Consider the following 26,080-nt stretch of genomic DNA (forward strand, 5'->3'; position numbering starts at 1 on the left):
TCAATGCTTAGAATTAAATGAAAATATTCATAATTCAAATGTACTTCTTTAAGGTGGCAATCTTTTTTTTTTTAATGTCTGCTAAATTATGTAAAATGCTTTAAATTGTAAGAATGCATGACAAGGTTGGTTCATAATTTCTAAAATTGTTTATCCATAGTTATCATATTAACAGCACAATTATTAAAGTGCCTATAGATTGGCACAAGGAAGAGCTAACACTGACATCTTTCATTTAATGAGATTCAACAAGACAATGCATTTAAGGGTAGCCTTTGATAGTATTTTTTAGCTGTAGTAAATATACGTTGTTCATTCTTTTTACATGAAAATTTACATGGCCAGATAGCATAGTGTGGAAGGGACTCAGACATGAATTTTCTTAAGACTGTATAGATCTTGGTTAATGTAATTCCTGCTTTCAAATACGGTTGCTGGTGTACAGGGAAGGCAGGATTCCCAGAGTTTCTGGGTCATCAAAAACAGTCTTCTGTTCTGGTGTGCAAATATATCATGTAATCCTTTAATAAACTAAATATATCCCATCTACAAAATGTTTATCCAGCTGTTCCTCATGGAGGCTTTTCTAGGACCTCTCTCTTCTGATCAAAATTATCATCCACTCTACTGCCTAAATATATTCAAGGCAGTTTGTACCCGTTTGTTCCTTTGCCACTATTTTAGCTTAAAAAATCTCTTTTTGCTTCCTGGAGTGTCTCTGAAATATTTTCTAAGAGCAATCATACTTCTCTCCAGCCCTTGTTTTGTTAGGCTAAACAGACCAGGTTGTTTTAGCCTTGTTTCTTCAGAGTGAAGACTTTCCCCTGATTATGAATCTCATCAGGTTTTAATTCTTTATATTCTAACACAGATAAACCGAATTGTTCAGAGCCTTCAGGGCATGAGCTAGCACCTTGTACAATTCTGGTTTTTACTTGCCATGTCTTGGTGATATCTCTGTGCCCACACAAGAAATTGCTTTTTTGCTTTTTTCCTTCCTTCAGAGCTGGCAAGTGCTTGACCCTTCCCGTTTTGTGCAGTTTCTCACTTCAGGATGCTCGGTTCAGCTAAGTTCTTGCAACTAAGTGCATGACCTTGTACTCAGTAGTGTTAACTTCCCTCGAGTACCCATTGCTTCTGTTTCCAGTCACCCCATTCGTGTGGGATATTCCAGTACACTTCCATATCAGCAGCACTGCAGAGCTCTCTGGCCACCCCCAGGCTCTGCCTTGCACGGCCGCCCCTCAGCAGCTGCACTGAGCTAGCAAAAGTCAGTTTTAACATGAGCATTCTTCTGAGTTTATCCCAGAACATGGAGGGGCTCCAGATCAGAGCACTCTGAGTCAGTTCCCCTACAAATGGAAGAGCATTGCAAGCACTGAGACATCTTTTGGGGTAAGTTAGTGGAATGTGGAACACAGGACAGTGAGGCTGGCTTCAGTGAGGTGAGGGAGCACTGGAAATCTCCATGTGAGTTTGAGCTGCAGCCTGATTCTAGGAGCAGGGTTTTGCAAATCCAGTGATCCTGCTGTTCCAGCTACACCTCACCCAGGCAATCTACTTTAGACATCCCTGATCTGTGCAGCAGCTGCACAGAGCTGGGAGAAAAGTGAATGTGTTGGCTGACACAGAGCACGGGCTGCGCCCCTCACCAGGTGTTTCACACCACAGCACACACAGCTCCCTTTCCTTAAGGAACAGCCCTGTATCGTGCCTTTTTCACAGAGGCATTCCCTCCACCACTGCCATGCATGATTCCTGCTGTGTACACAGGTAAATATAGTGGCTGTAAATTCACCTGACTGCTGCACACATCTTTGAATCAGCAGACTGCAGTGCACTTAGCAGCATCACCATAGCTGTTATTTTCCTGCGTCCCAGTGGGTTACTGTTCATTCCAGTCCTGTCAAAGCCTCCCAAGTGCCAAATCCAGAAATTTAACATTCAATTAGCACTCTGTTTTGTTCAGGAAGAATTCTTCAGTTCCAATATGCTGTTTGTGTATCAGTTTAAGGTAGCAGCCCTCCTTTGCTAACAGCTTGCTGTAATCCGTGCCATAAAGGACAGCTGAAATTGAGCTATAATTATATGTTTTTAATAAAGCACAACTTGGTTTGTTTACCTTAAATTTCAGCATTTCATGATTTAAAGCAATTTATCTCTTGAAGCATATTATTTTTCTTAATGGTGCTTATACATAAAATAATTTCTTCCTTGTTTTTTGTATTTAATTTTTTATTGGTAAGAGAATTACTATTATGATCTGCTGCTGAGTTTATACAACTGGTATACCTTGGCCTTTGCACCAACCACTATTTTTTGTGTCAATTCCTTCTTCCTGTGGAAGTAGACTACCCTATATATGTGTCTAAAATAGAAGGGATGATGGTGTCTTTGAGCTAAAAAGTGCTTCAGAAGATCTCAAAAAAATCTTGAGCAGCTGCCCAGAATTGAATTACAGCCCATGTGAGGTCTGTATATATTAGAAACAAGCATAAGATATTCCAAGGTATAGGATGAATCTGGGCATACTGAGGAGTGTTAGTATCTAAGCAGATGAACTTGAGGCAAAATATTTTTCAACTGAATGGAGTTTCATTGTCTATTTTCTGATACTTAACTTGTGTTGCCTCAACCTGTTTTGGTCTCTTAAAAGCCTAAGAAATACCAGGTAAGTTATTGAGGAAGATCCAGTTCTCAGCTGGGAAGAGCAAACGAGGAGAGGAAGCACATAACTAAAAGGCCTGCCAGATTATTTGTAATACCAAATTATTTTCCTGTCTAGCCTTGCATGAGAGAGCTCTGTGTAGATGTGCAAAAGTTCCTTAGTGCTACACAGTCTGTACAGACTGACAGGGATTTATTATCTTTTCAGCATAACTGAGTGGGAGGTGGGTATTCGAAAAAGGACTTCAGAAAATCATCCCAACATCTCACCTGAGGTTTCAGATTTGCTAGAAGCTTAAATTCAGTTCTGACAAAAAACATTACCGTTTCCCCACCTTCAGTCAGAGTCTGACAGTGCCTGTGCAGGCTTTTACTGCTCTCCATCTTGCCAGGTAGTCAGCTAAGAAAATGACTGAGGTTTGTTAGCTGGCACTGGCAAAATAGATAGGAAGAGCACGTAGTAAAGAATGCTCCAAGTATTGTGAGCGGTCCAAGAGTGGGTGGTAAGAAAATGCCCTGAAAGTCCATCAGTTTTTCTTTCCCCACAACTTCTCATCTTTCCCAGGATCCTACAAGCAAATGGATGGACCCAGGACACACAAATGCCTTTCTGAAGTCTTGAAAAAAAGGAGTAGGATATTTTCTACCCCTTACCGTGCAATGACTCACTAAGAGTGTTCTTGTTTGAAAGGTCTCTTTCCTTCTTCTTCTCTACTCCTACACCTTTTCTAATACTTGAAGAGGGATAATATTCTTTCCCCATTGAAATACAGCAGCTCGAGGGGTATGTTTGTATGAGGATGTTCTGCTCTGTATTCCTGTGACTCTGTTTTTCAAATGCCTCCTTGTATTTCTGGCTGAAATTGACCATTTTTATTATTCAATCATCTTTAAATCAGATACTGGAAATCACCTGATTGGCTTGCTCAAAATGCAAATTATATTGAAAAAAGAAAGTAATTTAGCATGAATAAATAATTTTTCTGTCATTTTCCAGTACATTTGTGTCCAACTCTTAGTCCTTGGAACACAGGAATAGTCACTCTGCTTTTACATTTGAAAGAAAGCTTTCCTTCCCCTTTTCTTGGGTTTCTGCTAAACTTCTGTCTTTTCCACTGAGTTTCCAGTTGTGGATAAAAAATATGTGGATTAAAAACATTAGAAGATACAAAAAATCTTCCTAAATCTAAGTAAGATAACATTGCATTGAATTGTTTTGTGTCTGAAGTACTTTGGTACCAGCTGTTGGCATTCCCCACTTGCTACATTTGACTTTGAGTTTTAAATGAGTTCCCAGTTCTCAGGATTTGGCACATTAGGCAGTGAAAGTTTGTGGCTGAAGCCCAGCTCTGGTGAGAAACTGCACAATAATATTTACTGGTGGCCAGGAACTAAGGAAAAGGGAATTATTATAATAAAATTCAACACAAACCCTACAGATCAAGAAATTGGATTGTGAATGGACTCATTCTTGGCTTAATGACTCTTCCTGATAGTATCCTGGAATAGAATAATGGATTTGTTTAGGCTGGAAAAGGTCTCTAAGACCATGAAGTCCAACTGTTCCTCCACACCCATGCCCCTGAGCACCACCTTTACACCTTTCCAGTACCTCCAGAGATGATGATTCCACCACTGCCCTGGGCACCACGGCCTGGCAACCCTTTCAGTGAATAAATTTTTCCTGATATTCAGCCCAAACCTCTTGAGGCACAACTTGAAGCTGTTTCCTTTTGCCCCTTCTCTTGCTCCTTGGGAGCAGAGACCGACCCCCAACTTGCTACAACCTCCTCTCAGGTAGTTGTAGAGGGCAGTGAGGTCTTCCCTGAGTCTCCTCTTCCCCGGGCTAAATAACCAATTCTACCTTATTCTCAATGAGAAGGGCTGGGATTCCTTCACTCCTGAGCATTCTTTCCATGAGAAGCAGCCCAAGACACTCACTCACACAAAGGATGCAGCAATGGAAGGCACAGCAGTGCTGGGCTTCTTAACCCAGTTAGAAGGGTATCAGTAATGAAGATACGGTGGTACAGATTTTATCTGTGTCTGTACAGGTGCCTGGAGCTCCTGGATTTTGTCATGGACGAACCAGCTGTGCCAGAAGGTCTTCACAGGTGTTGGTGCTTGCACTGCCTCTGTCAAACTGTGTCCTGATCCAGGAGCTACAAGTGCACCTACATTTCTTTGTATACAGGATATTTACTTAGCATCTACCTCGGTTTTATCATAGTTATTTGGGGCTTGTTTCATCTTGTACTGTGCATCATTTAGAATAAGGAGGATAGATAGGCAGGAATGGCAGTAGAACAGTTCTGGAGAGGAGGATTAAAGCAGAGCATAACTGCAGACGTGCTGGGTGTGAGCACAGAATCATGATCAGAGTGTATTACAAACACAGGAGTCATGCTTTCAAATAACATTAAGATTCCTCAGCAAACTGAACTACTACCATTGCTTCCTCTCCTTAAAGTATTATCTCTGTGTGCCAGAATGCTGAACAAGACCATCGGAAAGAATCCAACTCACATTATTCTTCCCTTAAAGCCTCATTTTGAAAAGAATCAAGAGCACAAGCATTACTTCAGTATTTCTTTCGACTTTCACAAGGCAAACAGCAAAACTTATTCAAAACAGTGTTTTCCAATGCCAACGTGTCATGTTTAAACTCAAGGAAAGATGGTTTTAAATAGCCAAATCATCATTAGAGGTTGGATATGTCCTTAAGGAAAGGCAGAAGCATCATCTGAGGATTCAAAATCTCCATAAACATTGCAGTGTGAGAAAGATCAGCAACCATTGAGATTTTGTTTCTTCGTAAACTCCAGACTTCTTAGTTAAGTCTGATTTTTATTTTTTGTTTTCTATTTAAAACCAAACAAATAATCAGACAGGTGCACCATTAACCTGTGCCTTTTACCAGCAATTATTCTTCCCAAGTACTGAAAGAGAATTGTACCCAAAGGAATGAAATTCAATATTTTATCCACACCCTCATCATTTATATACTAGAATGGATTAAATGTTAATCTCTTAATAATCCTTAACGAAGCAGGATCTTCAGAAATTAGCGCTGTTTAATTGTCAGATGCCACCTCCAAGGAAATGCTGTTTGTTAGTCAGGACAGGTCCCAGGTCATCGCTGGGTTTGCAAACAGATTGTTTATTTCTTCAGGACAAAGTGCTGCTGCAGCAGCTGGAACCTCTATGGTTTAATGCCTGTGGATAAATGATACGAGTGGTGTGAGGCTGCCTGTCAGAGACAGGGAAATCAGCAGCTTGGAAGCTGTTGATAAGCAGTCTTTCTCACTTGAAAAGTGAGGTCAAGGAAAAAACAACACATGGAATTCATAAAAGGAGTGAAATTAGAGTGCAGGGGAAGGGCTGGGTACATAATCACAGCCTCTGTGAGTCCTCAGGTATGGGGTATGAGGGACTGAAGGAGGGGCAGTGGTCAGCCCTGGTTCTAGAGACATAAGAGCTTCAAGAGCAAGAGGGACTTAGCAAAGATTTTTGTGGTTTTCAGTGAACCATTTAATGTTTCCGTTAAAATGCAGTAAGTTTGAGCTGTCTGAGCTCTGATGCTACAAAAAGTATCTGAAAGTAGCAGATTTTCCAAAATAAGTCATATTGCCTAAAAACTTTTCGATAAGCAAAAGGAAATATTCTTAGAGGTACTCCTAGCGGGAGGAAAAATTTGTGACTGAGATGTACATGGCTGCCTTAATTTTGCTTATCAGCCATGGGGGCTTTTGCACACAAAATAAGGAATTATATATCTGTCACAAGAATATTCTCGAAGGTGCACATCAAAAATCATCTGTTTATGTTATTTTTCTCTAATCCTGAACAATTTTTTAATGCTGTTTTCTAAAATAATTGTCTGGTTTTGGACTAATTCGTGTCAGGAATGAAGTCTTAGCTCTAATTTTGCCTGACTTGAGGCAGCTGTTTTCCCAATTACATTTTGGTAAAAATGGACAAGAGATTTTTGTATTTATAAATGAAATGGAATGGAATACCTTGGAGCTGGCTATACAACTTCATTATTTTATTTAAAAAGTAAAGCAACAGCCAGAGGAATATTCAGTGAAGGATGTTTTTATTATTCCAGAGTCTTCTATCTACTGCCTAACTGTAGCAGGAACACTGAAAATACTGCAACAGTTTGGTAGGACTAACAATAATAAAAAAAATCTCCAAAGTACAAATGTAAATACAATGTCCATCTTTAAACCTTACATTATTTTGTGCCGCCTAAATAGACGCATGAAAACCAAGCACACACAGCAGAGCCTTCCTAGTACTGAGCATCCCGCATTATTGTTACTTTAATATATCACCCAATTATTTATAATTTTCCTTCTTTGGGAATGCATGATCCTAATAGTTAAGGGTTTAACCAAAACCCTTCTGTCATAACCACAGGAGTGGGATATAAACAACTGGCTCCCTGTTCATCACCTCTTCCATTTCTAGAAATATTATGGGTGAGTTGGTCTCCCTTTTTCTCCATCTACTTCCAGCTAAACTTCTTATATCTGAATCTTTCAGGTAAACATTTAAGTTTAATAGAATTGTTTCTGTCATAAATAGTATTTTTTAATTATATTTTTAAAAATATAGTAATTAAAGTAATGTGAATTTTAGTATTTCCAGATCTGTTGCTTATAAGCCTAAACTTCCTAAGTAAACCATACTGGAAAATAACAGAGTTCTGCAGCTAAATGAACATAACCAATCAAGGATCAGATAGGATAATTCAAATTACTTATGTTGTGAAAGATAGAGGTAAGGAGGGAAAAGAAAGGGAAGAAGGAAAGTATGAGTGAAACTGGTTAAAAAAAGGGTCTATGGTAAATGTTACTTGCAAAGAAAAATAAAAACATTTTTGTTTGTTGCTGAATTGAACAAAGTGCTGTTTGTTATCTCAGAAACATCCCCACGTTATGGTTTAGAAATTCCATTGCAGAGTGAGTTATGTTTCCATGAGCAGAGGGTTCAGGAACTTGCTCTGCCGCTCAGTCAGATCAGTCAGGCTCTCACCCTGCCAGGACCCAATACCATCAGGATCATTTTTCTTCAGTCACAGCGTGTCTGTGAAGGCACAGCACAGATAATTTAAGCCAGAAGAGAAGGGTGTTTATTTCAGCATAGGAGATGTGGGATGCTGGTGTTTTGCCATTAATGTGCCTTGTAAACCTTCACAGACCCAAAGCTGGAAAGGAGCCCCTGCCTCGCAGGACCTGGGGGTGGGAAGGGCTTTGCACCAGGTGCTGCTGACTCTCAGACCATGAGATATCACTGGATCATAGAATTGTTACGTTTGGAAAAAGCTTCCAGGATCATCAAGCCCAACCATCACTCATCTGTCAATGTCTGCTTTGGACTCCTTACCGTTGGTTTTTTGTAGTGGACATAAAGGACAAGAACTTCTCTCCCTTCACTGACAAGTTCAGTGGCTGTACTTCTGTAGCAGATATTTCTAAATAAAAAGTCTCCATGTCATAGCTTCTATTATAAAATGTATAAATAATAAATCTTAAAGATGGTTTCCAGTGAACTCAAAATTTCAGCTGCAAAGATGACTTTTTCATTCTCGTATTATGAAATGGTAGATAAATAGAATTTTATTCTGATTGAGCTGTGGGTTTCTTTTAAAAGGTTCATCAATACATAGGCCTTGTCTTTGCACTAAAATAAAATTTATTGGGCAGCAAACTCTATTTCAAACTCAAATGAGAAAATTAAGATTTAAAAAGTTCTGTCTATCTGTAGATGTAATTAATGATCAAAAATGTAATTAAACATTAAAGAAGTTTTAAACTTTGTGGAATAGTTTCCATAATGAGTTCCTAATAATAAAAGACATTAAATAAGTTTGGGAAATAGTTTAAGTAGGCAGTTGCTTTCAGCAAGTGTGATGCTATCAGGCTTTTTTTTTTTTAATCAGAGAATAAAATGTATATACCAATGGAAGGTATCCAAAATTGATCAATGGCATGTTTTCAATATATATTAGCTATAACTAAGCTGCTACAGCTAGGAATGTATGGGTGATACTGGCACAAATACCAACACTTTGTCATTATAAACAGCATGATAAATTAATTGCCTATGTATTTTCTTTGGAATATACCCAGGAGAAACTTTGATCAGTAAAATTGTCCCTTAGCTCAATAAGTAGACTAAACATTTAGGAGATAGTGAAGTACAGACTGCTGGTTTTGAAGTAGGAATGACTGAAATGTTTCCAAGTGACAGTTTTTAATCAGAAAATGCAGTTTTGTTGGAACAGAATAATTTCAATAGGAATATGTCCTTTCCAGTAACAATTCTAGAGGTAATTTTTTCTCAAATGCAATTATTTATTCCAGTTAAGTAGAAAGAGAATGCTAAGTTAATGTTTTTATTTTGACTCCTTTAGCTCTTTTTTTGGTTTTACATTTAGAGAGTCCCGTTATATTTCATACTTTCAAAAATCACAGTAAGATTGCATCTTGTCATTCTTTTAAGTTATTTTTTAGTGAGAGATCTCTATCACTAACAGTACATTTTCCCACTAGTCCAACAAAATCTTAGGGAGGATCAACATGTTTCTAGGAAGAAATGTGTGTGGCAAATTAGTTCCAAACCCAAAAGGGCTTTTGGCAATTTTTTGGATGAAGTTGAAGCCTGTTTCAGTAAATATGACTGAAACACTCTCAGCACAGAAGATGCAGACAGGATGGTGAGCTTTATGCCCATCTCTATTGCCTTACGTTGTCTTGTTTTGTAAAATGTTGGATCTGAATTTTCACGTTGCAGTTGGTATTAAAACCTTGGTTTTAAAAATCCTACCCCTTCCAAAGAGAAGTGTGTTAGATGGAGAGCTTGTGCTGTGTCATATGAGAGAGAAAAGAGAAGAGAGGGGACAGGAAGGAAAGAGGTGCAAGTCAGGATTTGGTGTCTGACGGGTGTGTGAATGGTTTCAAGGCTGTGACATCTGTTTTGGTGTCACAACTGGTTTTGAAGAATAAGGTTTGGACAAGTTTAAATTTGTTATGCTCTCATTTGCTCTAAAAGTTTTCCTTCAAAAATAAAATTTGTGAAATATTTATTCATTTTTGTAGTGTCCCCTTAGATAAATCAACCTGTTCTGAAGCAAGAAACCATAATGAGCTGATTAAGATTATTATATCTGAAAAGGGAATAAATATTCTATATCATTAATGGTTACTTCAAAATGACTCTGTCAATAGAGTGTTTCAGGCTCTTTTTTGAGTCTTTATCTTCACCATATGACATCAGCCCTGTATCTGATGTAAATAGTGGGAAAGTAGTTTTATTTGTGATGCTGGGTTCACAGGGAGGTTTTGTCTTATTAAATGATCTCTGATGTCTTCTTTCTTTTCACATTGGGATGATATAAATTACTGTGGTTTGTTTATGTGCTTACCTAACCCATCTGGAGATAAATACTGAACATGATTTAATGAAAAAAACCTAAAAACATTACCCACACAATTAGCCATTTCCTGTAACTTTAATAAGAACATTAAATTACCTTGAAGAATTGCAGTGTGTTTACGACCAAGCAGTAATTTAGGGGGAAATAGTTGCTTTTCTCTTCTCTTCAATAAATGTCCCCTACATGTAGTAGTGAGCAGTGCCACGAGCCCTGCAGGGGCTCACTCAGAATAAAAGAGAAAGCAAAGGGCTGTGAAGTTACCACTTCAAGTTCATGCACAAATTGCAGTATTTAGCTCAGACTCTTGCAACATTTAGCTCAAACTCATTTCAACAAGCATAATTCTCAGATCTACCATGATCAAGGTGTGGCCTTTTATTACTCTGTTTTGGTATTTTGGTGTGATTACCTGAGATTTCCTCCGAGGGGAATGAAGTTTGCCATCTGTGACCAGCTTTACCTGTGAACCTGTAATTTCACTGAGCAGATGATATAGTACAGATGCAACAAATATTTTACAAATATTTTTGGTTGTGTCTCAAGAAGTGCAACGTGTTATGATTTCTTTTTACTCCCTTATTCTAAAAAACACTCAGAAATGATTTCTTGTATAATCTGGTTCTATTAATGGTGAGTTTTGCCCGTTGCGAGAGAATCCTGGAATGTATTTGTTGGTTTAGAGTTATGAAACAGATTATTTACTTTCAGAAGAAGAAATTTACCCGCATGCCTATATGATGGACGTCACATCTATCCCATGTGGCATGCTCTATCTTCAGGCCTTAGAGCAAGAAAACCAAATGCATATTTTCGTTTCTTTTCCTGTGGTTTGAGCATTCAGTAACTAATTTAAGAGTCACTATAAATAAATGCAGAATTCTTTTATCTTGGCTGTAGACAGGCTCTGGTTTTGTGCCAACAGTGGTGGTTACAGGCTGATTTCCTGCAGTAGCTTCATTGATCAGAAGTCCACTATTGTTGGTATTTTGAAATGAAATCACAGCTCATCAAATACATTGTTTTATCTCATGTTCTAGCTTCCAATTTCTCTTTTCACTGTTTTGCCCCAGTCTGTTGAGACTGGTCATGAAAATGTGGGAATAATAACCTTTTTTTCAGAGCTGAAAGGCAGGTTAAACCCCACACCATTTCGTGGACTGATGTGTGATACATCTTCCTCCATAATGATGTCCCCAGAGAGTGTTATTTCCATTAAAGTCAGGGCAAAAATATACTGCTCACCATATAAATCCCTAAAGGTCTTCCTTCATGCAGTAGCACTGGAAACTTGTGATTTTTAGGCATATTTTTCCAAGCACTAATTCCATCTTATTGTCAAATATCTATTTATTAAATCTTCTTTAGGAAGTTAGAATTGCTTTCAAATAAAGTATTTTGATGCTGTCACCCTTTCATAGGGTTTAATGGTGGCGTAATGTTTTGTTGTAATGAGTGACTCATATTGACTCATTGTTTCATTGTTTCTACACATCTCCTCTGCTGATGCTTTCCAAATTTGGAGGGTCTTTGGAGATTTATTCATTCAATTTGTTTGTTGCACTTTGCTTTTCCCGTAGATAAAAATCCATGGCATACATCTTTCATGGAGGGCTGTGTTTGCCTAGACCACACCATTGTTGCTACATGGCCATACATTGTGGCTGCTGTCAGTAAGCAGATATAATCTATTTTCTACAATGATGCAGAAGGGCTTTTTCCATGTGATGCTGCTTTTCTGTTGCCCTTTGGCTCTGAAGTTGCTTAGAAAATAAATGTTCCTTTTTTCCACCCTATAATATGTCCTGTACAACTAGTGGCTGCTCTCAGTATTAGGATTTGCTGTTCTTCTTGTGGTAGATACTGGTTTCCCCAGTATCTTTTATCTCTCATCTTTCATAGTTCTTGAGCTATGTTAATCAGATCTTTATATGGAAATATAAAATTATTTATATTTTTTTACATGCCACCAAAAGACTGGATTGCTTCTCTTTTGTTCTCCTTTTTTTTTTTTTTTTTTTTTTTTTAAATTTGAAATAGAATTCTCTACCAGGCAGCAATAATTTTCAAGGATAGAAAGAAGCTGGAAGTTAATAGAGCAATTTGGAAAGAATAATAACCTTAGGTTGTGGGCTTGATGATCCCCTGGTTTACAGCTCTCAGAATTCACAGGAAGAGTTACCATAAATGTGTATGCTGCTTGTTTTACAGAGATGTTTTGTTGCTTGTTTTACAGAGATGTCAATGATTGCAAAAGATGCAGGAGAACTGCAAAGTAGCCTCAATATTTGGCATTTGTAATACCACAAAATGTACAGAAGCATTTATTCACTGGAACATTCACTGGAGAGGTAGAATGAAGGGCTAACATAGCTTGTTCTCTTTATTCTCTGGAAATGAGAAACAGCTGAGCTTTAGCAAAAATGGGCACCTTTTAGTGCCGCAGAGGCCAACCCAGCAAACAACTTGTCATGTTAGAACAGAACAAAAATAACAAAACTTCAACCATTGATCATGAAATTTGCAGCCTTATTTTCTAACGTGATCATTGCTCTCCTTGACAAGCTCTTAAGACAGGCTTAATAAATGTAGTGTTCTTTCAGGAGCACTAACAGGAGGAAAAGGTAGAAATTCAGAACGTTTTGTTTCCATTTTTTCCCTCTTTTTGTTATGAAGCATGGATAGTTTTATGTTAAGATTAAGAAGACAAAACAGCTTCACATCTATTCTGTCTTCTGGTATGAAAGCCAACGATTAGGTGCAAAGAGGTGGCTGTTTGGCAGTAGTTTTATAAATGTAACAGGATGTTAAGGCTGTGCAACACTCTTGGTGTCCCAGAGATGCCAGTGCTGCAAGGGCGTGAAGCCAGGTCCAGCTCCCAGACTTACTGACTGCTGAGCTTCACAGGAGGCCGGGGCTCAGGGTCTGATATTCTGCTTAAAACATCCATGTATTGCGCATTTGCCACTGTATTTCGTGTCAGGTGGTTCCCGATCGAGCACTGTAAGTTAACGCTTCAGTAATGTACTTTGAAAGAGTGAATTGTTTGACCAAACCTGTGGAGAGCTGGAGGGCCCTTTAATCTGAGTAGCTGCAGTCAATTAGCATTCATAGCCTTGCAGTTTGTGTTGTAATGAGGTACCCAATTCTGCCTTTGAAAGCCGAGATAAGCACCGATGCAAAATACCTTTTGCTGGTGGGATTTGGAGATTCTCTGTGTGTGTCACCATCTGAATATTTGCCTGTTGCTTCCCAAGTTATGCTGCCTGAGAGTGGAGCTAACTGAGTAAGCCTGAAGAAATGCAGGAGTCTGTAGAAAGCTTTAACTTGGGTGGTTGTTGTCCAGAGTAGACACTTGGAACAAAATTGTTCAGAATTATTTGGAATTATTTCTTTCTCCTTTAAGGGGCAAATGTTTTAGAACGTTGTGGCTGCTGGATAAGGTGGTGTAAACCCTATTGAAACCGTTTCATTAACCACCTCCAAAATGTGACTTCAAGCTGTTAATATTTAATGAAGCAGTGGATAGTTACTTCTGTTAGAACTGTGAATTATTTTAAATTATAGGGCAAGACATTATAAACAAGGACAAGTCCTCAGTGGGAAATAAATAATTTTGGATATCAAACACTGATTTTTAGCCATTAAATGTCATTAATGTATTAAAAATATGTCAGATTTTGACCTCACCCCAGTGCCATTTTAGACTCTTTAGTGCACAAACATACGTAGAATTTCTATCACTTAAAGGTATCTTGGCATCATTGTGATGGCCTACTGTGCTTTTGCAAATTACTTTGTCTTTTTTGTGGCTTTGCAATTCTTCTTCTTGATGACACATCACTGATAATGTCACTTTTAACAGCGAGTGTATGAGCACTAAGGATTACTAATAATTTTCTGACAGTCTGTTTTTCAGATAAAGACTTTCCCTTCCTATCTTTCTTTCTGTGAAAACCCAATGGTGACAGATTTTTGGAAAAATAGTGTCTAAATCTTTGTGTTTAAATATGATTTTCTTCACGTGGTAGACTGTGCTTCAAGATTAGGAAGATACTAAGACATCTTTAAATAAAGTCAAGTTGGAAGGTGTGATACAGAATAACCTTGTGAAGATTTCACTCCGCAGCAAGTAATTAAACACAGTTTAAGCACACCATAAAATGTGCAATTAAAAAAAAAAAAAAAAAGGTTGTGCATACTGACAGGTAATCTAGTAAATTACAGTCCTGCAGTGTCTTTTACCTGCTACTGTATAAGCAAACACAGAGATTGTCTTTTGTTGGAGGTCTTTTGATCAGCTAAATGTTGACAAACTGAAATATCTATCGGTGTGTGAACCCAAGGGTCAAAATAAGGATGTATTCCATAGAAGTAAAAAAGGGATCCAGACAAAAAATATAAAAGCATGTGGTCTGTCATAGATATTTTTCTTCTCTGCAAAAAAAAAGTTGTCATGAGACCACTCATATCTGGTAACATTGAGGCAACCATATAATTCTTTTCTTTTTTTGGTTGAAAACCATCAAATCTTTAGAAAGTCCTCCCATTCATTCTGCTCGAAAGTGACATTGGAGTACATTGCGTAGAGCTGCTTTGATCAGGAGTACAGAGCTTGTTCTTAAATTCCTGTGTGTGATGGGAGTGGTACAGGCTGCAGTCACCTATATTTGGGTGAACGTGATTGAACCTAAAATAGGCATCACAATTATTTCTCTAAGAACAGGACTATCATTTTCATCAGTTTGCTCTGAAAATAATGTGAATGTAGAAAATGAAGATTAGCAGTCTTCTTTTGCATTCTTCTCCCCTTTTCCAGGTCTCTTTCTTATAGCAGGCTGTTACACTCCTGTGCAGCAATAATTTAGACCCATGTCATCTCTGTAATGACTTTGGAAAGCTATAAAGACACAGTTTGCAGAGTTTTAAAGTATGTGCTTAAAGTATATTGCTGTTGAGCAAAGCATTTAAGCATGTGCTTAATTTCAGGTATGTGGTAAAGTGTCACTGGATTTATTTATACAGCAATCTGGGTGGCTGAAAAGTGAATTCAGGCCTCAACCCTGCTGCCATGCAGAGATGAGTGTGGGACAGAAAGGGAAGGGAGTGCCAGGCACCGTGGAAACTGGGGGTTTGAAGGAAATCCTCAAATTCCTCTTGCCCTTTCCTCAAGTGCCTGAAAACCACCTCTGGCAGTACCTGGTCAATTCAGATCCTGTTGGTAAGGAGGGAAATTCCTTAACATCAGAAAGAAACATGCTCCTGAAGCATTCCTGTGGTTTCTGCACTGAAAATGCTCCTCTTGCTCCAGAACAGTCTTTTGAAAAAAACCAAGTGTCTACTATCTTTTAACACTTTTTCACATACTGGGAGATTTACCAGATTTGGGGAAGTTAAATGTAATCAAATGTAATCGTATTTTCTCTAGATTAAAAAAAATCAAATGTCTTTAACTGCTCCTCAGATCTCAGACTTTTTAAATTACTCATCTTGTTGCTCCTCACCTTTTTTTTTTTTCTTTTTTTTTTTTTTGTAGTGCAGCAACCAAAATTAACAACAGACCCACGAGATCGATATTAATCACATCAAATATCGGTTTTGCTGGCATATATATAAGCCCTGATCTTCATCTCTCCCAGGACTGACTAGTTTTTTTTTGGGCAACAGCATCAGACTGCTGAGTCCTGTTTAGCTTTTGGCTTGTGGGCTCGATCCATGTTGATCCTTCCCAACTCAAGATATTCCAAGATTCTGTGATTCCCACTGCAAGACAGAGGATGGGACAATGTTTCTGTGCTACTTCTGGGCTGCACTTCATCCTCTTGTTGCTTTTCTGCACAGATTTCAGTTCTGCATGGGTAGCACTTCACACACTTCTTGATTGAATTTCTCATTGTTGATTTTGGATCATTTTTACAGCCTGTTTCTGATTCTGATTCTGTTCTCAACTGTCTGTAAGAACACTCTAATAGCTGAAATAGTGATGAATAGTGATGGACTTGCACGAGAAGTCCCTGAGAGTTCCTAATTGAAAATACTTCCCCTTTTGGCAATTCAATATTAAGAATTGACATTTCACACAGCTTGTCAAACAGCTGTGCAGTAATAATTTCATCTAACTCTCATTTTCTTACAAGAAAATCATGTGGTATTGTTCTTGAAGTCTTGCAGCACTTTGTCCTGATTATCCCTAGTTTGTCAGTTGAGTGAAACTAGATGGGCTGGATATTATCTTGTCTAGATAAATTAATGCTGGCTATTTTTTTATCACCTTATTATCTATAAACCTAAGTTTTGTATGTCTATTTTTTTCTTTTTTGAGGCCTAACAACTAAGCTCGTTGTGTGTACTTTATTCTCCCCTCAGAGTTTTTGCCATTCTCCAATCCACCAGCATTACCCCATCTTTCTGAACTTCTCAGAGAGTCCTCTTAAATAGTTCAGAGATGGCTGAAGCCTCAAATATTTCTGGGTGAGACTGATTTGTTGACTGGGATGTTGATTTATCCAATTATTTATTTCCTTTCTATATTTATTTGCATGTTCTGGTCTTCATAATGGGTGAGTACATAGTTAACTAAGTATCTAGTCTCAGTTTTTTGTGTGTGACAAAAGTATTGGAAACATCAGCCTTATTCCTTTGCTCCTTCTTTTGAAGTTTGCTTTTGCAGAAAACCTCTCTCTTTCACCTTTCTTTCATTTTTCCTAATCTTCTCATTGGAATAACTTTACAACTTTAGATTCTTAACCAGTTCTTTTATGTTCCTTCTCTTTCCCTGGTGGTTTCTCCTTCCTTTTGGAAGACAAAACACTGTCCCCAGTGTGTTCAGAAAGTTGATATAAATTGTATAATAAAAATCCTTCCTGCTGCTTGATCCATCCTGAGGGTGCGTCTGCACATTACTCCCATGGATACATAGACATGAATCTCAGGATGTTCGAGAAGCCTGAGGCTTGTGCTTGATTTTCAAGGTTAAAGAGGGAAAGAATGACTCCCTACAGTATAGCACCCTTAGTCGTGGTTCCTTTTATCTTTATGCAGTCATTCAAGGAGACATTAATTCCCTCTGGCTTGTTGAGCCAGCAGACGTGCTATTGATACAGAGGCACCGCCTCCCTTTTCCCTTGTCCTGCTCTTCTTGAACTATTTATTGCCCTTTTACAGCAAAATCCCAGTTCCGGGATGCATCCCATGAATGCTCTAGTGCTGCTTATGTTGTTGACTGTGTGCTAAAATTTCAGCCTCTTGCAGCTGTTTTTCATTTTCATAGCATTTACATATCACTACCTTAGACACTTAATTGGGGGCTCCCTTTTTTCCTATAGTTCTGCTTCAATTCCCCAACCAAATAGCTGGCTTGAGAGTTTTAGACTTTCATAATATCCACCTTTTTGCCCATCTCTGTGATTTTTTTTCACTGTATCAGCCTAGCTTAGGGGTGTGATGTGAAGGATAGCTCTTCTCCTTAATAGCATTTTTTTTTTCCTCAAACCTACTGGATTCTCCAGGGTTAGAAGCATCAACAATTCTTTATCTGCCTCTCCTGCCCAATAGCCTGTCGAAATCCTCAAGAGAGTTTCTGAATGTAGCTCCCAGATGAGTAATGATGCTGAGGCTGGGTTTTAGATACTTACTTGGAATCAAAGTACCTGTGTGTCAATATGTGGTCCTGCGTAAGTCTCCTGAGAGGACACTGTCAGCACACTTGGGAAGTCTGAGGTTTGTGCCCAGTTCTCAAGGTTAAAATAGACCCAAACTTTCTGTAGCACTTCTCAATGCCTCCTTCTAAGTATTCAACTGTATTATTTTCCCACTATCTGCATTTTTTCTTACACACTTTGCTCCTAATTAGAGATTCTCGATAACAGTACTGAAAGCGAAAGAGCTCTCTTTTGCCTCAAATCACACTCTGACTTCAAGTACCCTTAAGTATCTCTGCCACCTTCTTTATTGAGCAGAAGTGCTGAAGTGACTGCCGAACTGAAAAGTCACAGAATAAGATCCAAATGAAATGTCTGGTCACCATAATCAGAACTAGGACTGAAATAAGAGTTCAGCCTAATGAATCTAAATGCACAGTTCATTTGGGGTGATGTTTTTTATTTTGGCAACGCTTGGTTGCATTAACTTGATAGTAGTGTTGATAGGAGTTGAGTAGACTACTGCTGAGTAAGGTGCTGTCTTCATCTAATTATTCCTCTCTTACTTTTCTAGGTACTTCTGTTTCTTGGATAGGCTACATCAACAGGTTTGGGGTTTTTTTATGTGGCACCAGCATTTGGAAACATGAAGGAAGACATGCAATAAACTAGTCTCAGAACTTATTGCTGTAATTAATGTTCTTAAACATTTGCTTATTTCAGTTAATGTTGTGATTGCCAGTGTTCAAGAGACACCCTACTGTATTTTATTGAAAAATTTAGATTTTAAAAACAAAATTCTTCCTAAGTTCTGTATATTCAAATATTGTATGCTTAATATTTTCCTCACTATTTTCACTGGAGAATACTTCCTTAATTTACTAAAGTTTTTTTGGTTTGGTTTTTTTTGTGTGTGTGTGTGTATGTGTGTTCATATAGTTGTTCTGCTTTGCCTTGGGCTGTAGTTGTGTTTCCTTGATGGATGAATAGCTTTTTCTGCGTGGATAATTTGTATATCAGTTTGTAAAACATTTTCAGACCCTTTGAGAAAGGAAAGGTATTACACAAATCTTGGCTAATGGATGCATGTATTATTGTACAACTGTTTGATGCCTTTCATTATGTAACATCTGCAGTGGGTGAACAGGCTCTTAGCACACAGTTCTGTGACAGCTCCGTTTCATATTGTAATAACAGCATGGAGAAAAGCTCAGTAGTACAGCTTTACACAAAACCTCCTCTCCTTCCCTTTGATGTAGTCATATGTCTTTTAGGATGCTAAGATCTGCTCTATCCAGTGACTGCTAACCAGAATTAAGGGTACTGAACAGAGAACAGGCACTGCTGTTCTCCCCTGTTTCCCCTCAATGTTTTCAGGCATCCTAGAATTATGGTGGCCAGTAGAGATACCATTTTTAAACCCAAACTGGGCAGTGTTAGAAGATTTTTTGTAATTTTCAGCATAAGTAGGTGTAGTCATATCTCTGTTTCAAAGGAAAACATAATTCTCAATAGAAATTTGGGGTTTAATTACAGCCAGCTTCATAAGACTTGTTGGTTTATTTGTAGAGTGAATTAGAGCTGGATGGAAAATATTTCAGAGGAAAATTGTCCTACAAAAATGAAGTTTGATTTAAAGAGTCAGGGGAATTATATAGATTTTTACAAAATTTCAGAATAGGAGAAGAGAATAATTTCTATTGGTATTGGAATTTTTTCTTTCCGGCTGAAATTAATTTTGACTTTTGCAATGTAGTAAAATTAACATAGTAATGTAATAAAACTAAATTAAAATAACATAGTAGGGAAAATGTATACTTTTGCTTAGTAGTAAGAAATGTAAGTAATCCAGTGTAATTAAGACATTTCACTTAGGTTTTTTTCCAAATTTAATTTTATTGTAGATTATGGCAGTTTGTTATTATTCTATTCTGATTTTTACCTCCCATCATTCTCTCAATTTTTTTTCTTTTTTCATTCTACTCTTCCTCCTTGCCACCCCCCCCGAATTAGCAAGTGGAATTTGGTCTTCCTAATCCATCCCTATTATGTAGTGTACAAGGGCATCATTTTCAAAATTGCTCAATTAATTTAAGCATTTAGTCTGGGTAATTTTTAGTAGTAAGTGCCTAATTTATTGAGCCCTGCTTAATATCCCACTTATTTCCTAGCTGCATCCCTCATGGTTAAATATCTGTGAATCTGACAAGTCTTCCAGGAGTACCAGGTAGATCTTGGATTCCTGAAGAGGCCAATTGCATTTTTGTAAACTGTGGTTAGGTCATAACCTGGCTCTGCATATTCATCTCAGTTCTTTATCAGTTATTTACCACTGGCAGAGGATCCTCAGGGAAGCATTTGCTGTTACTGTATGTCCATGCAGTGTGAAGTTCTCTGAGGAACAGCTGCATGGCAACCATGAAGGAGAAAAAAATCAGCCTTTCACTTGTGGTTTTAACCATGAGGCTACTCTAGTAATCTTTTTGCTTTTTCTGGACATATTTCTGATCTACACCCATGTTAATATGAGAATTCTGAGTTCCCAGACCAGACCAAATTTGAACGTATTTAATCCGTAAAATGTTGACAGATTTGCAAATACATGATTGCACCATATTTCTGGATTGATATATTTTACAACAAATACTCACCAAGAGAATTTTAAAGGTCTGAACCTTAATTTTTTTCTTATACAGGCTGATCCTCAGTACAAATTGTATTGTTTTCTCCCTCAGTTTCAGGTGTGTCTTCTTAAGAGTTACAAAGTAAGCGGAAAGGGTTTTTTTTGTAAACTCTGCTGTAACAGATTTTCGTGGCTGAAACTCTGCTGTAACATTTTGATGGGTTACTCTTAGAGTAACTTTTGTCAGACTAAAGATACAGTGCAATGGCCAGAGTAGGGGAAATGCATGTTTCAAAATCTAAGATCTAGTCTTGCCTCTTCCCAGCCTGTTCCATAACTTGGATAACTGCTTTCTTGAGTAAAAGTACTGTCAGTGATAAACATGAGTAGTTTTACATTATATTATTATTTAAATTATAGCTGTTTTATATTAATGAACTGCTTGTGAGATCAGGATCTTTTGCTGGAAGTTGCCATTATGATTTAAATTCCACTAATACCTTTGTATAGAGTTTCTCCATAGAGAGTTTGGGAGTAAGGGAGGACAAATATGTCCTTTGACTATTGTCAGAATATGCTGTTTGTTGGATAATGAGAGTTATTTTTGTCTATACTTGGTCTTGTTCTCTGTACTTTCACTGAAATATTTGCACGTGTATTTTAATAAGTCTTGTAACTTTCCTGCTGGAATATATTTGCATTTATTTCTATTAACTCAGTGTTTGCATTGATTGTTTTATCTAAAACAAGACAAGGAGAAAAAAACATGAGTACAATTTATTCACAAAGAGAATAGCTTTTCACTGAAGCAGGCGTTAGAACGTAATGTGTTTCTGAATGCAGAAGGTGCCTGGAATTTTCCTTCTATCAAAGAATTTCTTAAGTAGCAAAGTTCAAATATTTAGTTATTTAAAGCCATAATTTAAAAAGCATTCTGTACAAAACCACAATCTGTCTGTTTTTCAGCATTATGTGACTCAGAGTGATTTTCTTCTGGAGAAGTATTTTTAGGTTTCACAAGCCCACAGATCCACTTAAAACACAAGTAAGGAACAATCATCTTAACATTCCTTGGGTTTTGGTGACATTAGTTTTATTTTTAAGTTCACCTTTATAATTTCAAGGATTTTTTTTTTTTTTTAGTCCAGCGGCCAGAGCTCTAAAAGGAGCCAGAAATCAATAATCAGAGTATATTCATAAGATTTGATTTGAAAAGGCCATCAACAAGCTCTCAAGCCTTGACTTTACATCTTTCATTAAGTCATCAACTGGACTACACAGAGGCTGTGGGTGATGAGAGTCTTTTTTCCTGAGTTTTAAGAGCCTGTGTGCTGAAGTTCTTGGCTAGATGTGATTGACAGTCTTTTGATCTCAACTACAGAAATACAGAATCACAGAATAAGCTGAGTTGGGAAGGCCCCACAAGGATCATCAAATCCATCTCCTGGCCCTGCACAGGACCATCCCCAAGAGTCACACCATGTGCCCTAGGGGATTGTCTAAACTCTTCTTGAGCTCTGTCAGACTTGGTGCTGTGAACAGTTGACTTGATGACAAAAACCCCCAGACACTCTTTGTAGGAATGGCTCAACTGGATGTAAAAGTTGTAAGTGGCTTCTTATTTTTATGGGAATGCTTATAAACAGGTAGTATTTACATCTTCACTGCAATTGCACAGTAAAGAGAGCCGTATAAAATATACAGAAAACAAAACTGATGCAGGTTTGTGCTTTGAAACTCCACCACTGGAGCAGCAGCAGATTTATGGAACATGAAACTCACTGCCAAAGGAAGGGCCGGGACCTTCACTGTGCCAGCAATGCTGTGTCTCTTCATGGTGGCCTGAACAGAGCAGCATCTGCATGACACAAGGTAATGAAATCACTTGATTATCATAACCAGGTTTTCTATATGTACTTCAGCTCAGACCCTGCAGCTCCCAGCCCATGTCCCAGGGATCTGGAGGGATTAACACGTGGCACACAAGCAGCCTTTGGCACCTGGGGATGCTCCCAACACCTGCTCTGGCCTGAAGGGTTGATAAGCCAGGAGAGCGATAAACCACCAGGGTTTCTTCAGGAAGAAAAAGGAGAGTTCCCCTTACATGTGGTGTCCTCTGCTGTATTCTTTTTGCACATGTGTCCAACCTCTTTCCTTTTCAAAGACTTTCCTGGCTTGCTGGCTGCCTGTCCAAAATTTTTACTGCATATTAGTCTGCTGTGTCAACACAACATATGTGTAATTGAGTCATCGTGGGATGTGAGCTGTAGCGATCGAATAATACTCTGATGGAGCTGATATTCAGCTTATGTGGAACATAAAATAATCATGTTATGTTTTGACTCATACACCCAGATCTTGTGTGTGATGAGGAAGATGGAGGAAGTTACAAGGAGTCTGTAACATAACATTTCCATGGAAAGGTGGATCAATGTAATGCAACTGTAAAAGAACTGATTGAGAGCATAATTCTATTGCTTTCTGCAACTATTTCACCCAAGCCTTAGAAGCTTTCCCTGGTGTTTGTGTGAAAGTGGTACAAGGAACCACCATAAACACCATACAACTTAATTACTTTACCCATGTGGCAACAGTTTCAGTACCAGGCTCCAGTTTCAAAGCTACGTCCTATTAATGGCTGTAGAACATCTATTGCTTTAAACAGCCCAGTCAAATGATATTTAAACAGTAATTTACTAAAAAAGGCCTAAATAAATTTGGCGTGGGCATTAGTGAATACTGGTGAATTAATTAAATATCACCAAAGCATCAATACTAAAACACTATAAATACTATACTATCAATACTAATGAACCAATATTCAAAAATCATGATAAAAGGTGAAATTGCTGTAAATAAGTCTTGGCCTTGATTTAAATAAACTGTAGATAAGAATCAGTGTATATAGAGCCAATTCCCAAAGTCCTACCCCAAAAATACTCATTTCCCATAATTCTAATTGATTTATGAAAACCCAACAACCAGCATGCACAACCTTTGTGAACCTTATGCTGCATATTTCAGTCCATTAGAGTGATAAAGCCTCACAGTGAATATATTGTTAATGAATAACCAAGCTTGAGCTAAACTGACTGTTAATGTCTTTTTCCTTCTTGATTAACAGTGGAACTCCATCACAATGGGTCTCATTGAAAACAAGCTGAAAGTAATCTCGATTGAAACATGCCTATTCAAACCCTAAATCATTAGAATTCTTCAGCTTTGATGAGGGCTCAATAATTAGTTGAGTTGCAATAGACCTGTGCCAGAAACAGCATGAATCAGAACATGTCTGCTTCTAAGACTTATTATTTGTATTACTGTAGCACCTAGAGGCCACAGGCAAAATCTGAGTCTCCCTGTGTTATATATTGCTCAGTGCAAACAAGACCCCAAGTCCAGCAGAATGCAGCCAAAACAAAGGCAGGGTTGGCAGTGAAGGCTGGTCTGTGGAAGTAAGGCAGAGCAAAAGGTGTGGGAGTGCACAAGATGCCACCTTTGCTGCCCTTTTTGCTTTTTCTTTGCATAGTGCGAAAATTAAACAAAAAGAGACAGCAGCAGAGGGCAAGGAAGTAAAGGGACAGGGCTGACAGCAGCTGGGGTGGGAAATAATGAATTATAAGAGAGAAAATAGATATGTAAAAAGGAGAGGTAAGGGAAGAGATGGTGTGAAGAGAAGCACAGGAACTGCTGATTCCTGGTCTGAGACAAAGCAACTGTGCAGGCGAGAACAATCTTGTAGTTGGGTCTCATGCAGGGGGCTGTGGGTGGCCCACGGTGTTGTGCTCGAAAGGGACCATAAAGTCAGCAACAAAAAGAGATTGAGACAGTTAATTTAGACAATTCTCCTACTTGAGGCATCACCAATTACACTCATATCGCTCCAGACAGACATTTAGACAACAATCAAGGGATTATTTTCATTCTTTGGTAACACCTTTTAAGCATTTGAACTTCGTTTCCATATCAGCTCCCAGTTCTCTTAAGACTAACTGCTCCAGGTTATTTTCACTTTTCCTTCAGAGCACATTCTTGTCACACTTCTGATTCTCCTTGCTACATGTCTGCATTGCTGTGCATTCCCTGACCTTGGCTCCTGTGTTCAACAGCTGTCCTGACATTACTGGCAAGAGCAAATGGAAATGGTGCTGGAGAAACAGTTTTGTAGATAGTTGTTTTAGTCCTATTCGGAAGATATTTTTCTGTACCAGATGAAACTGTCCTGGTAGACAGTGCTGGAAGCCCTTGTGAGTCAATCTAGGTGACATTCACTGCTCTCCTACTGACAGGCTTGTTAGCCTATTAAAGAAAGAAATTAGGTTTGTTTGACATGATAAACTCTTGACAAATTAATGGTGGCTATTAGTCATCATCTAGTTTTTGTCTAGGTGCTTGCAAAGTTCATTTGCTTGGCTTTTTTTATGCCTCTTGACTGGTGGAGGAGTCAACACAGCAATGGGTGATAGTGGAAGGTGGAAACACTCAGTGCTCTCTATTCTGTGGCTGCCTGGTGTGTAGTTCCTCAGTCCCATGTCATCCTTCCGTCCCTTTTTAAACAGTTCCCAGCATAGGCTGAAATCTTAGATCTCTGTCACCACTATGAATTATGCTCATCCAGTCAGAATTGACCTTTCTTCTGAGGTTTGATGCAAAATATATTAAAAATGATCAAAAGCTCCTCTCACTATGTGCTGACAGCTTTCCTTCTACCTTGCAGCCTCCTGAGACACAGGCTGACTAAGACAGTGCTGGGGCTCTCTCTCCTGACAGCCACGAAATCCCATCCCAGTGCTCCATCTCCTGCATGGAGACAGTCCTGTGTTCTCGATCCTCCTGAGTGCTGGGGCATGAAACCAACACGAATTAACAAGCAGCCCAGCCCAAGTCCAGCTGTTTCACCTGCTTGAGTTTCAGGTTCTTTTCCCTTACAAAGGCTCATGTTCACTATGCCTTGAGTCAGCATCTGTCTTCACAGTTCAACTATTTCCTTCTTGATGGTTAGAATAAAATTTGAGATGGTCTCCTTTATTCATCCTTACATAGAACACCCCTTGAAGCTACCTGATGATATGGCTTTGGGACACAGGGTAAACTTGGTCCCTGTGGTATTCCCTAACGTTCTCCTTTTTCCTAGCTCCGTATCAGGGCCTCCTGTGCTGAGCTCAGCTAAACTGGTCCTTGGAACCCCTTTCACAGCCTCGGGCTTCCCAAGATGAGTGTCTTGGTGCAAACCAGGGTTCTGATGCCCCATGCCGAGCTTCCGAGGCCGGGGCACGTTCCGGTACAGATGGGGAGATGCGCCTTTGGCCGCTCACTGCTGTCGCTGCTGAAACGCCGTGGCGGGGCTGGACAGCGGCGGGGCTGGACAGCGGCGGGGCTGGACAGCGGCGGGACAGCTCCTGCCCTGCCCGGCAAGTCCGCAGCTGCGGGGCACCAGAAGCGTTACAGCAAGCAAACAGCGTAGCTGGGCTCCCTTCACCCTTTCCTTCCCTTTAGCCCCTCCGCGGTTTCCGCCGCCGGTGGCGGGGCAGCAGCGGCAGGGGCCGGTCCCCGCGGGGCGGTCTCGGGGCGGTCTCGGCGGCGCGGCCCCGGCGCAGACGGCAGCGACGCCCCCGTGGCGGGGGCGCGGATGGTCTCTCCCGGGCCGGCGGGAGCGGCTCTGACACCTGCTGGCGGCGGCGGGCCGGCCCACGGCGGGCGGAGCGG

The 26,080-nt window shown here is 39.1% G+C and overlaps 1 protein-coding gene across 1 annotated transcript in view; it reads left to right on the forward strand.

Annotated features, from left to right (window-relative positions):
• DPP10 (dipeptidyl peptidase like 10) overlaps nucleotides 1-26,080 on the forward strand; it is a 454,002-nt gene that overhangs the window by 174,565 nt on the left and 253,357 nt on the right. The window lies entirely within an intron of this gene.

The sequence above is a fragment of the Corvus kubaryi genome, unplaced genomic scaffold (assembly GCF_017639235.1).
Source record: "Corvus kubaryi isolate FWS band 111438036 unplaced genomic scaffold, C.kubaryi_AGA036_p1.0 37396, whole genome shotgun sequence".
NCBI classification, from domain to species: Eukaryota; Metazoa; Chordata; class Aves; order Passeriformes; family Corvidae; genus Corvus; species Corvus kubaryi.